At 41.6% G+C, this 13,797-nt stretch overlaps 1 protein-coding gene across 2 annotated transcripts in view; it reads right to left on the bottom strand.

The window, feature by feature from the left end:
• Window positions 1-13,351, bottom strand: part of LOC139767286 (uncharacterized) — a 398,565-nt gene extending 385,214 nt beyond the window's left edge. For both annotated transcript variants that reach the window (XM_071696479.1, XM_071696481.1), the window contains exon 1: window positions 11,968-13,351. The gene's annotated coding sequence lies outside the window, so the exon portion shown is untranslated. The remainder of the gene's footprint in view (window positions 1-11,967) is intronic.
• Window positions 13,352-13,797: the final 446 nt, after the last annotated feature.

Below are 13,797 nucleotides of genomic sequence, written 5' to 3'. Positions count from 1 at the left end.
GTTACGACGCATGCGTATGTCAGCCAGGCCATCGTGTGTGTCACGCTGTGATGCGCCGGGATGACGCGTGCGTATGTCAGCCAGGACATCGTGTGTGTCACGCTGTCATGCAACGGGACGACGCGTGCGTGTGTCAGCCAGGCCATCGTGTGCGTCATGCTGTCATGCGCCGGGATAACAACGCCTCGTTCCAGAGGTCATGTCGTAATGACACTTTCCTTATAGGAATATGAACACAGGTATGATCATACGAGTTCTGCACAAAAGATATAGGCTGAAAAACTTAGCACTATGTAATTACATGGTAGCGATTCTGGCAGCAAGCAGGGAGGTAAGTGTCATGAAAAAGTCTACATGCGCATATGTCATGCAAGCTCATATGGAAGGTAATATATATATATTTTTTTTTCTTTTTTTTTGCTTTGTCGCTGTCTCCCGCGTTTGCGAGGTAGCGCAAGGAAACAGACGAAAGAAATGGCCCCCCCCCCATACACATGTATATACATACGTCCACACACGCAAATATACATACCTACACAGCTTTCCATGGTTTACCCCAGACGCTTCACATGCCTTGATTCAATCCACTGACAGCACGTCAACCCCGGTATACCACATCGCTCCAATTCACTCTATTCCTTGCCCTCCTTTCACCCTCCTGCATGTTCAGGCCCCGATCACACAAAATCTTTTTCACTCCATCTTTCCACCTCCAATTTGGTCGCCCTCTTCTCCTCGTTCCCTCCACCTCCGACACATATATCCTCTTGGTCAATCTTTCCTCACTCATTCTCTCCATGTGCCCAAACCACTTCAAAACACCCTCTTCTGCTCTCTCAACCACGCTCTTTTTATTTCCACACATCTCTCTTACCCTTACGTTACTCACTCGATCAAACCACCTCACACCACACATTGTCCTCAAACATCTCATTTCCAGCACATCCATCCTCCTGCGCACAACTCTATCCATAGCCCACGCCTCGCAACCATGCAACATTGTTGGAACCACTATTCCTTCAAACATACCCATTTTTGCTTTCCGAGATAATGTTCTCGACTTCCACACATTCTTCAAGGCCCCCAGAATTTTCGCCCCCTCCCCCACCCTATGATCCACTTCCGCTTCCATGGTTCCATCCGCTGCCAGATCCACTCCCAGATATCTAAAACACTTCACTTCCTCCAGTTTTTCTCCATTCAAACTCACCTCCCAATTGACTTGACCCTCAACCCTACTGTACGTAATAACCTTGCTCTTATTCACATTTACTCTTAACTTTCTTCTTCCACACACTTTACCAAACTCAGTCACCAGCTTCTGCAGTTTCTCACATGAATCAGCCACCAGCGCTGTATCATCAGCGAACAACAACTGACTCACTTCCCAGGCTCTCTCATCCCCAACAGACTTCATACTTGCCCCTCTTTCCAAAACTCTTGCATTTACCTCCCTAACAACCCCATCCATAAACAAATTAAACAACCATGGAGACATCACACACCCCTGCCGCAAACCTACATTCACTGAGAACCAATCACTTTCCTCTCTTCCTACACGTACACATGCCTTACATCCTCGATAAAAACTTTTCACTGCTTCTAACAACTTTCCTCACACACCATATATTCTTAATACCTTCCACAGAGCATCTCTCTCTCTCTCTCTCTCTCTCTCTCTCTCTCTCTCTCTCTCTCTATATATATATATATATATATATATATATATATATATATATATATATATATATATATATATATATATGGGTGTTACCGGACTCTTCCTCTTTGTGTTTACGCCGTGGATGAAAAATCACTTTTGGCAAGGCTTTATTATTAGGGATACAGACTCGACAAAGAACTCAGCTCAAAGTAATCTACACTCCCCTGCTACTGGAAGCAGCGCGGCTTTGGGCGGCAGGAACTCGGCAAGGAGGTAATCATAAATCACTTGTGATTATCACCCAGGAACTACAGGCATGCAACGCCTATACGAAGAGCTAAAAAAAAAAAAAAATAAACAATGCCATTATAATCTCCGATTGTTCGGCACGAAGCTCTATGCCAAAAGCACTAAATGCTCCCCCCATCCAAAACACAATCCATGTCTAAGGCACTAAACCTCACAGACAGAAACGTAAACCTCAGCCCTGCTGCACGGTCCAACATCCTGAACTTTAAGGGGTCACCCCAACCCCAGACAAACACAGCGCTGCCAAGGTATATATATTTACCGAGGTGACCCGACAAGAGAACTAAACTACTACTACCCAATTAACTGGACCTTCAAGAACACTCCATCAGACACACACTCAGTGGAAACTACGCTACCCAGACGTGTACGAGTCGTTCTCTTATCACCATCTTTTCTCTAAGTGAAGATAATCCCACTGGTGCTGGTGACGAGTGAACGTATCGCAAGGAACCCCTCATTAGGCTCCTGTGTGAGATGGTGGTGCTCCTATACTCCACACAGGCAAATGGTAACACCGTGAGGAGGAAGTCGCCAGAGGCGAGGCTGTCATAGTGAATGATCAAGGTCTGTCTGTACCTTCCCCCTCACCAAAGAAACCCACACTACCCTGCTCCTGTGTGGAACAAGGCCTCGAAACTGTAGGAGATCCATAAGATCCAAGGCTTAATATCATTATTATCATTATCATCAATAATAATAATAATGATAATTATAATAATGATAACAATAATGACATTATTATTATTATTATTATTATTATTATTATTATTATTATTATTATTATTATCATCACTACTACTACTACTACTACTATCTTAGGAGATAGATTAATTAGAAGAATATTGAAAGATTAATTGTGGTATGTAAATAACAGAATTTGATAAGTGCACTTTATCAATCAAGAAACATCTACTTTCATATTAACGGCGAAGAAAATCTAAAGTTTCCTACAAGTTTTCTCTCGTGAATACCATGGTCTACCATACGTCTCCCACAACACACTAATGACAGTCTGTGGTGAATCAGGTGTGGTCACGTATACGCAAAGTGTAAGGCTACAGTATATGGACGGACAACGATGATAGGTTCAAGCAGGCTACAGCAGTGAGCCAAGCTGGGTTGACTTGGTGTCCTTGAGTCTGGCTACCCGGTACTGAAACTGGTTTCCCCTGGATACCTCCCAAAACTTTATTTTTTTTTCCCCTCCATTGTTTAATGTTACTGTCGTACGTCAATGCTGAAAAAAAAAAATAATTCACACGTTAATGAACTGGTTCCGAAAGACGTCTGTGGCAACCCTGAGAGTATGGGACAAAAAGGGGGGAGGGGGGGAAATCCCTGTGATCATGATGGTGGAGCGTGTGTGAGGACATGATAAGACTAAGCAGCAACACAATCCCTGCCTCCAAAATGCAGCAGATCGGATGCCGGTCAGGCTTTCAATACCTGCTCCCCGGGCGAGCTGACCGACCTCCAGCCGTCCGAAGCGGCAAGCCTAATTGCATTTACCCACGGGCAACGCGCTGTGATAGGCTTGGTGCCGACGTATTATGTTATGAACCACACACAAAATGACCCTCTTTCTCCTCGATGGTTTTTCAGTATACGTACGGTGCTCGAACTGATATGTTGAAGTTGTCGCAATATTCACCCACCAGTTATGACTCTAAATGCTGCTTAGACTTTTTTCTCTTTTTTTCATTTTTTTACTGTGTAAATTGCTCTAACTTAAATGAATAACGGGGGAGGATTTACGTTTTAAAACAAGATGACAAAAAAAAAAAAATGGGGATTTACTGAGGCCCTTTAACAATGTCATTTCATTGATGTTATGTAAACATAACCTTGCCTGAGCCAGCTACCCATTTCATCGACCAGCCCCTAAGGGTGAGATGAACAGCTGGGTGGACCGACTGCCGCAAACCAGGATTTGAACCTAATCGCTCGATCCTAGGGGACGGCCCGTGAACTCATCACGGTCGGGAATGCTGACCACTACACCACGGAGCTACATCTTAAAAGACATTCGTCCTTTAAACTGACGGAAATGATGTAAAACTTTCTTTCCACTGCAATTTGCTGCCTTGTGTTCATCTGAAAATGATTGCTGACACGTCATGAAGTATTTCATGGAATGTTTATAAAACATGGAACATGACACCGGCGAATATATATATGTATTAACGAAAAAAGTATGAAATTGATTAACGAAATATTATATTAGCTGACAGACACTTGATTACGGTAACAAAGGCAAGTTTTTTTTTTTTTTTATCCTGTATGCTCTTTTCCTAACCGCTTGTCTGTAAGCCTCAAACAATGGGAACCTTAGCATACTCAAACAAACACACACACACACAAACACACACACACACACACACACAACAGACACACACACACAAACACACACACACACACACACACACACACACCACACACACATACACACACACACACACACACACACACACACACACGTCAAAATATTCATAATATCATAAACGAATATTATCATTATGCAACCCCCCATGGCCCCCTTTTATGGGTTGTCTGCCGCTTCAAGGTTGCAAGTTAATCAAGTGCTGGGGACACAAGAAGGTCCTGAACAAAAGGGCGCCCCCAGACGTCCGCCAACGACGATACAGCCACAGCCCAGCGACACCAAGCAATACACAGTAACACACCTAAGAATGTTCCATGTTTTACCTAGTGTGGAGATACTGCTTCATGTTATTTTAAATCAATTTGATGAGAGAGTGCTATTGACGTTCATCACAGTGATGTCGCAAGTGACTGATCTATTCACATTTAATCTTTATTTAGAAACTCCTGGGGTAGTGGTAAGCACTGGTGATTTATTCATCCACTGGCCCGAGTTCCATCGCCGGCGCGGGCTGATGAATGGGTAACACCACGGGCTGCGGTGAAGCACCAAAGCCCTGACGGGCCTAGCCAGCCGACAGTTTGTAAATCGGCTAGAACTTCCCCAGTGACCATTTCCTGAGACGCGTCACTCACTAACATGTCAGACCAGCCTACATACACACACACACACACACACACACACACACACACATACACACACACACACACACACACACACACACATATGCATATATATATATATATATATATATATATATATATATATATATATATATATATATATATATATATTTGTCCAAGACAGACAACGCTCGTCGTCTGTCTTGGACAATCGCATGTTTACCAAATGGCGTCCTAGCTACGTCTCTTCGTTGTACATCAACTAACTTATATCTCTCTCTTGTGTCTCCCCTGACAATGTGATTATTACGTAGGAATATACTTGATCACGCGCAAAATTGTGAACCTTTCCGATATTTTTTTTGTTATTATTATACTTTGTAGCTGTCTCCCGCGCTGGCGAGGTAGCGCAAGGAAACAGACGAAAGAATGGCCCAACCCACCCACATACACATGTATATACATACACGTCCACACACGCACGTATACATACCTATACATTTCAACGTATACATATATATACATACACAGACATATACATATATACACATGTACATAATTCACTCTTGCTGCCTTATATCCATTCCTGCCACCAACCCACCACACATAAAATGACAACCCTCTCCCTCCCGCACGCGCGTGGTACAGCGTTAGGAAAAGACAACAAAGGCCACATTCCATCACACTCAGTCTCTAGTTGTCATGTATAATGCATCGAAACCACAGAACCCTTTCCATATCCAGGCCCCACAAAAGTTTCCATGGTTTACCCCTGACGCTTCACATGTCCTTGTTCAATCCACTGACAGCACGACGACCCCGGTATAAACATCGTTCCAATTCACTCTATTCCTTGCACGCCTTTCACCCTCCTGCATGTTCAGGCCCCGATCACTCAAAATCTTTTTCATTCCATCCTTCCACCTCCAATTGGGTCTCCCACTTCTCCTCGTTCCCTCCACCTCTGACACATATATCCTCTTTGTCAATCTTTCCTCACTCATTCTCTCCATGTGACCAAACCATTTCAATACCCCCTCTTCTGCTCTCTCAACCACACTCTTTTTATTACCACACATCTTTTTTATCCTTTCATTAATTACTCGATCAAACCACCTCACACCACATATTGCCCTTAAACATCTCATTTCCAACACATCCACCCTCCTCCGCGCAACCCTATCTATAGCCCACGCCTCGCAACCGTATAACATTGTTGGAACCACTATTCCTTCAAACATACCCATATTTGCTTTTCGAGATAATGTTCTCACCTTCCACACATTTTTCAACGCTCCCAGAACTTTCGCCCCTTCCCCCACCCTGTGACTCACTTCCGCTTCCATGGTTCCATCCGCTGCTAAATCCGCTCCCAGATATCTTAAACACTTCACTTCCTCCAGTTTTTCTTCATTCAAACTTACCTCCTAATTGACTTATCCCTCCACCTTACTGTGCCTAATAACCTTGCTCTTATTCACATTTACTCTCAGCTTTCTTCTTTCACACACTTTACCAAACTCAGTCATCAGCTTCTGCAGTCTCTCACCCGAATCAGCCACCAGCGCTGTATCATCAGCGAACAACAATGACTCACCTCCCAAGCCTTCTCATCCACAACAGACCTTTCCAATATATATATATATATATATATATATATATATATATATATATATATATATATATATATATATATATATATATGTGTGTGTGTGTGTGTGTGTGTGTGTGTGTGTGTGTTGTCTGTTACCCGCTGACCAAACAAGAGTATGGTCTCGTCAATGAACTTTTCGTGTCAAAGGAGTCCATCCTGCACCTACCACCGATTGTCGCGCAGCCCTGGGCTGCAGGGGCCCCTGGAAAGAAGGGTAACACAGTGTGTCCCTCTCTGAGAGAGAGAGAGAGAGAGAGAGAGAGAGAGAGAGAGAGAGAGAGAGAGAGAGAGAGAGAGAGAGAGAGAGGTCCGGGAGTAATTATAAACTACCATTTCCTAAGTCTGTTGACCGCCTTCAAATACACTGTTCAGATCAGCGCGTGATAAGTCTTGGGTTCTAAGGAATTCCTTACCCAATTTCCTATCCAGGTCGAGCGACACAGACCTTGAACAACAATGTATGACTACAACGCAGGAGCTCAGGTCTCGATTATTTTTTTCTCTTTTCATTCACGGAAGAAGACTGTAACTTTCCCACTGGGTCTACTATATCTTACGCATCCGTTGGTAATATGCTTGTGGCGCCCCCGGTATTCTTATCTAGTGGTAACATTACTATATCACGGATGTATGTATATTCAAACTACAGCAGGCGAGAAAAAAAAAAAAAGAATAAGAAAACGTGGTGTTGTTCATCGTCCACCAAGACAAGTAAAAAAAAAAAAATCGCGGTTTCCAGCGACGAATGTCATCTGGCGTCGCTTCGGGACACCAAGAGGAGAACAAAAACGACAGTGTCTCGCTTCCCTTCCGGGTTGAAGACGAGGTTATGCTGTGTCATGTTGCCAACAACGCCGTATGTGCCTGATCCAAACCCAATACATTAACAGTAGGTGGATAGACTGGTCAGTTCCTGAATAGTAATACGATAACCATAACGCCAAACAGCTGGTTAAAAATATTTTTTACTTGGAAGACGAGGTTGGTAAGTAATCACCATTCTCAGAATAAAAAAAAGAAAAAACGGGAAGACGAGGTTAACACGTATCCATTTTCCCCATTTGGACAACGGGAAGACCAGCAGCTGAGGAGGTCAGTAAACAACATACACATTTTCTTCAAGAAATAATTCAACATGACTGTCAGCTTCACACTCTAAAAGGAGATTTGATCCCATATTCTTCATTCATGAAATATTTGCCCTCAAAAATAGATAAATAAAAAAAGGATTGCTGAACTTGTAAGAACACTGTAAAAGATATCTTACAGAATACAGTATAAGGTGGGGGTGAGGGTGGTCCAGCATTACCAGAATTATTGTTTTACAAAGGTCCATTAACTGTATGATCCACTGATTAGATTCATAACATCTTCAACATTTCATCCTCAAATGTCCAGGTGCAGTTTTGTGGGCGGGGGGCCTTTGAGACTCGATGGTCAGATAGACAGATAGATAGATAGATAGATAGAGAGAGAGAGAGAGAGAGAGAGAGAGAGAGAGAGAGAGAGAGAGAGAGAGAGAGAGAGAGAGAGAGAGAGAGAGAGAGCATAAACAGACATTTGACAGATTAATTTACTGACTTCATCACTAAGGTGGTTCTTTTTACTTCCTTGTAAAAAAAAAAAAGAAAAAAGAAATACACGTGGCATATGGTCTTACCATGATTTCACCGTGGATGGCTCATGCAGCCAAGGTAACGGTCTTTCTTGGATGTTTGACCGCATCCAAATGGAAAAGCCCCAACACTTCTTTGCCAAACTCCCTATTCAACGAGGCAGCGTCAGGAACATAACGTAGAATGGCCTTATTTGCTCACATCCACTCTCCAGGAGCCATGTATGAATACACCGATACCCACCCACAGCCTGCCATGAAGCACCTTACATTATTGGGTGTGACTGAACGAACTTCGTTCCTAGGGTCTGTCATAACTGTATGTCTAACACTCCAGGACAATGTTTTATAGCTAGATATTGAAATTATAGGTGAACCTTTCGAAAGGCGAACATACGCAGACGAGGGTAGTATGTCTAACTTGGTATCTTAACCGACGCATTAAACTTTACAGAGAGAGAGAGAGAGAGAGAGAGAGAGAGAGAGAGAGAGAGAGAGAGAGAGAGAGAGAGAGATTCCGATTCCATACATATTCGCCATTTCCCGCATTAGCGAGGTAGCGCTAAGAACAGAAGACTGAGCCTAAGAGAGAAAACCCTCCCTTGGACCGCTTCTCTGTTCCTTCTTTTGGAAAATAAAAACTGGAGAGGAGGATTTCCAGCCCTCCACTCCCTTCTCTTTTAGGTGCCTTTTACGACACGCAGGGAATACGTGGGAAGTATTCTTTCCCCTTTTCCCCTATCCCCAGGGATTATATATATATATATATATATATATATATATATATATATATATATATATATATATATAATTCATCAAACATATGATCACTAATACAAAGTACTCAAGTACGAAAGCAAGTACAGTTGAACTACAAATGCACTGAATTGAAGTATGGTGCACGTGGTACATTACGTCAGCTGTTTGGTGCTTACGAACCATACTGTGAAGATCAGGGTCAAGAACTACAAATAAATGGAGAAAACTGAGAACTATCGCGACAAAAAACACCAGAGGGGGGGTAAATATAGTGAGGACTTGACCAACTACACAGTCGAAAGTCCTAGATATAGCTTTCGGTGTCCCTGCTTTTTTCAACAGCCAACATATTCCTCCTTGTCCACACTGTGTGGCAGTGCTATGAAAAGAAAGTTAACGTTACATGGTCTTTACCTCCCTAGACACGGAAACGCTGGCGGTAGGGAAACGCAGTATTACCTTGATATCTATGAGATAACCCCTTACACTCTCTAGGACCCCACGGTGTCCTTGCCCATTGAAATCGTCCTAATAACAGAAAGAGCGTTTAAGATACTGTTCAATATCTCATACTAACAATGTGTGCAACCAGTTTCTACTTCAAAGAAAGTGGCCCAACGCTGAAGGCAGGGTGGTGATGTCTCTATAACCTGTTCCTCTCTCTGACCCACCACAATCATTCAGGGGTGATCAGGCAACACACACACACACACACACACACACACACACACACACATATATGTCTGTCCTGTGCATCACTTCGACATGTTGATACTGTACATGATTGCATGATAGACTTCAGTGATGAAAATGAATATGATAATACTAGGCCATCTCCAAGGAACAAGAAAATGGTACAAACGTTCGCTCATCTTCCTGTTAACAAGCGCCTTGGTTCGCCCGAGAGATCGGCTCTGCTGCACTGAACGCAAGGTCGGCTGACGGCCAAAGAAGGCCGGAACAAGAACTGCCACTGCGGTTTTTACCACAGATGATACATGGTCGGCTGCACGTGCATGACGATCCAACCACAGGAGGTAAATCGTGATCCCGCAGTAAAGCTGGTTTGGCTGTGAAATGTCATACACACTTAATCTTTATTGCTGGGAGTTATCAGCCGCTAATATTGCTGATAAGGATATGACAGCAAGTATACATATGCGTGATGACAATTTTTGAAATAAGTGAATGAAGTTATTTTCCTTTAATGAATGCTGATGTATGAATTAATACGGTTAGCAAACATATACTGACATATAAATTGTATGTGGCATTCTAAACTAATAAGTGTCGTTTCCAAATTACACATGAGGTACGTTGCTCTAAGCTTTCCAGAAATGTAGTTCGGCGTATCATGTATTGACTTACTGATGAAGCCAAATGCATATCTAAGATGGCCGATGATTTAAGTTGATGGTTGAATTCTAGTTTACGTGTACCGCAGAAATAGTTCTGGATTTTATGCGATACTCTTTGGTATTGGAGAATAGAAAAAATCGAATAAATCTATAGTCTGAAGGGCTATGATTTCAAGAGAAATATTGGACTGTACGTAAAAGTTGGTGAAACACATGAAGAAATCAACAAAACCTATGCAGACCTCAACTAACTTCACACAGGAGCCAATACTGACTCTGAGTTTGCGTTATAGTCAAAATATACACCAGCGTCATCGTCGCCTGCTGCGTATCGCCACAAACTCATGTACGTACGAATGCACACAGGTGTACAAGGGATGTACACACGAGACCTTAACGACTACAATTTTCTTCAAACAATGAAGATATGATGAATGTCGGCTGGCATGGGACGTTGAGTGAGGCGATCAGAAGTGCTTTTCATTTCTTAACATGTTTCGGTAAGTTTTACTGTTTTTATCGCCACGTTTTCCTTGATCATCACCCTCCACACTACAGACATAACTACCGTAAAAATAAAAAGGAGATAAAATCATGCTCCTCCACTCTAATTTTTTGAACATACTAAACCACCAATGCTTCACAAAATCTCTCATATTTTCAAAGATATTTTTGTGGCATCATTTTCACATGTAAATCAATGAAAGAAAAAAAAATATTCAAGCTGCGACCCAAGAATTCAACCCAAAGCTATAGAGAACATTTGGCAGGCTGCGTTTGCCCATCGGTCATCCAGTGATAAGCTGTTTCCCTGTTGTTCTTAATGGTCTGGGTTTAACTCTAAGGTGGGCAATTGTCATCTATGATTGCTAAAAACATCATGGCCAAACATCACTAGGCATATCACCTGGAATCAGCTGAAACATCATGCCCAAACACTAGACATATCATCCATAATCAGCTGAAACATCATGGCCAAACACTAGACATATCCATAGTCAGCTGAAACATCATGGCCAAACACTAGACATATCATCCATAATCAGCTGAAACATCATGGCCAAACACTAGACATATCATCCATAATTAGCTGAAACATCATGGCTAAACACCACTGGACTTATCACTTATGATTATGGCCAAATAAGTTGATAATTAATCATGTTACTTACCTTTCGCCGACCAACAGGTGCAGGGATCTTGGAAGCCATCAAGCAAAACTAGCTGACATAAACATCATACGAGAAAAAAAACGACATATCACATATAATCACTTGAAATAACATGGCCAAACAACACGACATCACCCATAATCAGGTGAAACATCATGGCCAAACACCACTGGTCTTATCACTTATAATTATGGCCAAACAAGTTGATAATTAATCATGTTACTTACCTTTCGCCGACCAACAGGTGCAGGGATCTTGGAAGCCAGCCATCAAGCAAAACTAGCTGACATAAACATCATACTAAAAAAAAAACTAGACATATCACCTATAATCACTTGAAATAACATGGCCAAACAACACGACATCACCCATAATCAGGTGAAACATCATGGCCAAACAAACTGATCAACAGCAAATACTTCACTTACCTTCCACCAGCAGGTAGGTGTAGGACCACGAAAACCATCACGAGTTACGAGGCTTTCACGAAGTTGATCATTTCACTCATTTTCTCTTCATTAATGCTATACTCGGGTTCTGTGCTTTCACAAAATTAATCATTTCACTGATTTTCCACACAATAATACTATACTTGGATTCTACGCTTTCACGAAATCAATCATTTCACTAATTTTCTACACAAAATATACTCAGCTTCTGTGCTTTCACGATATTAATCATTTCACTAATTTTCCACACAACACTCTTCTCAGGTTCTGTGCTTTCACGATATTAATCATTTCACTAATTTTCCACACAACACTTCTCAGGTTCTGTGCTTTCACGATATTAATCATTTCACTAATTTTCCACACAATAACACTCTTCTTTGATTTTGTGCTTTCACGATATTAATAATTTCACTGAATTTCCACACAATAACATTCTTCTCAGGTTCTGTGCATAACATCTAAAAGTTGTACTGATGCCATTTTCTGTGTAAAATAATATCGTAGTATTTCACATGTTTTCACTACTCACTAACTTGTTACCACTTTTCCACATCCAGATCACTAGTCACGATGTATCATAATGACAAACTAATACTTTCAATGTAATGATCACTAATCACTGACCCACACAAGACGAGATATTACCACAAAATGACTAAGTTTCCCAACCCAGTCAAGCTCAAAAACATACATTAATCAGTTTCTTTTCGTGCTAGAAATATATCAGTCTTATAGAAGTAATGTAATTTTTATGGAAACCTCTTGCATAACATCTTTTCCGTGATATACGAATACACAAGGCTTTCACGAAATCAACAATTTCATTAAATACACAATAACACTATTTTCAAGTTCTGTATAACATCTGAAGGTTGTACTGACGCCATTTTTAATTCTTTTTGTAAAGTAACATCGCAGTATTTCACATATTTTTTGCACTACTCACAAACTTGTTACCACTTTTTCATATCCAGATCACTAGTCACGATATACCACAGACAAACTAATATTTCCAATATAATGTTCACTAATCACTGATCCACACAAGACTGGATATCACCCTTATATAATCCTTAAAATGACGTAAGTTTCCTAACTCAGTCAAGTTGAAAAACATATATTAATCATATTATTTTCGTGCCAGAAATATATCCATCTCATGGAAGTAATTCTTAGTGTGAAAACAGATCACTTGCACGATAATCTTCCCGTGCTATATCAACACACTGAAGTTGCAACGTATTAACTAACACTCGCGGCGGAACACAATGTACACTTTTTACAGACATCAAAGTCAGTTAGCGTCAGCTATGTCTGTCAGTCCATTTAAACGAACGTATTATCACGCATCACACACAATCTGTGCTCGTCCCTCCTGCACTATCTGAGTAGGACTGACAAAGTCCAACTTGTCCTGGTGGCTGGGGGGAGGCGACACAACAAAAGGTCTTAACAAGCAGTTCGACCATCGAATCACTAAGTTTCACTGGCCCATGTCAGCCAACGAAAAACTTATATACCTGTTATAATGACTGGTGTAATTCTGTGAAACATTAGTATACGGTATTAAGTATGGTACTGTGTTGCTAAGACTACAGGATTACATCTGGCAAGCTAAGGGGGCGGGTCAACGGTCGTCCACACAACCCTACTGCGGCCGGAGTACCAGCGCGAGAAAAAAAAAAAAAAAATCAGTTGCTTAACATCGTCTCTCCAAGGCAGACAACCACCCCACTTGCCCTCTACTTCCCTGTATCTCCATTTATCATCTTTATGACTTTCCCGTTATTTTTTCTTACCCTCCAA

Source organism: Panulirus ornatus, chromosome 59 (assembly GCF_036320965.1).
Source record: "Panulirus ornatus isolate Po-2019 chromosome 59, ASM3632096v1, whole genome shotgun sequence".
In the NCBI taxonomy this organism is placed as follows: domain Eukaryota; kingdom Metazoa; phylum Arthropoda; class Malacostraca; order Decapoda; family Palinuridae; genus Panulirus; species Panulirus ornatus.
The sequence above is the reverse complement of the archived record's forward strand: the minus strand, read 5'-3'. Positions and strand labels throughout refer to the sequence as shown.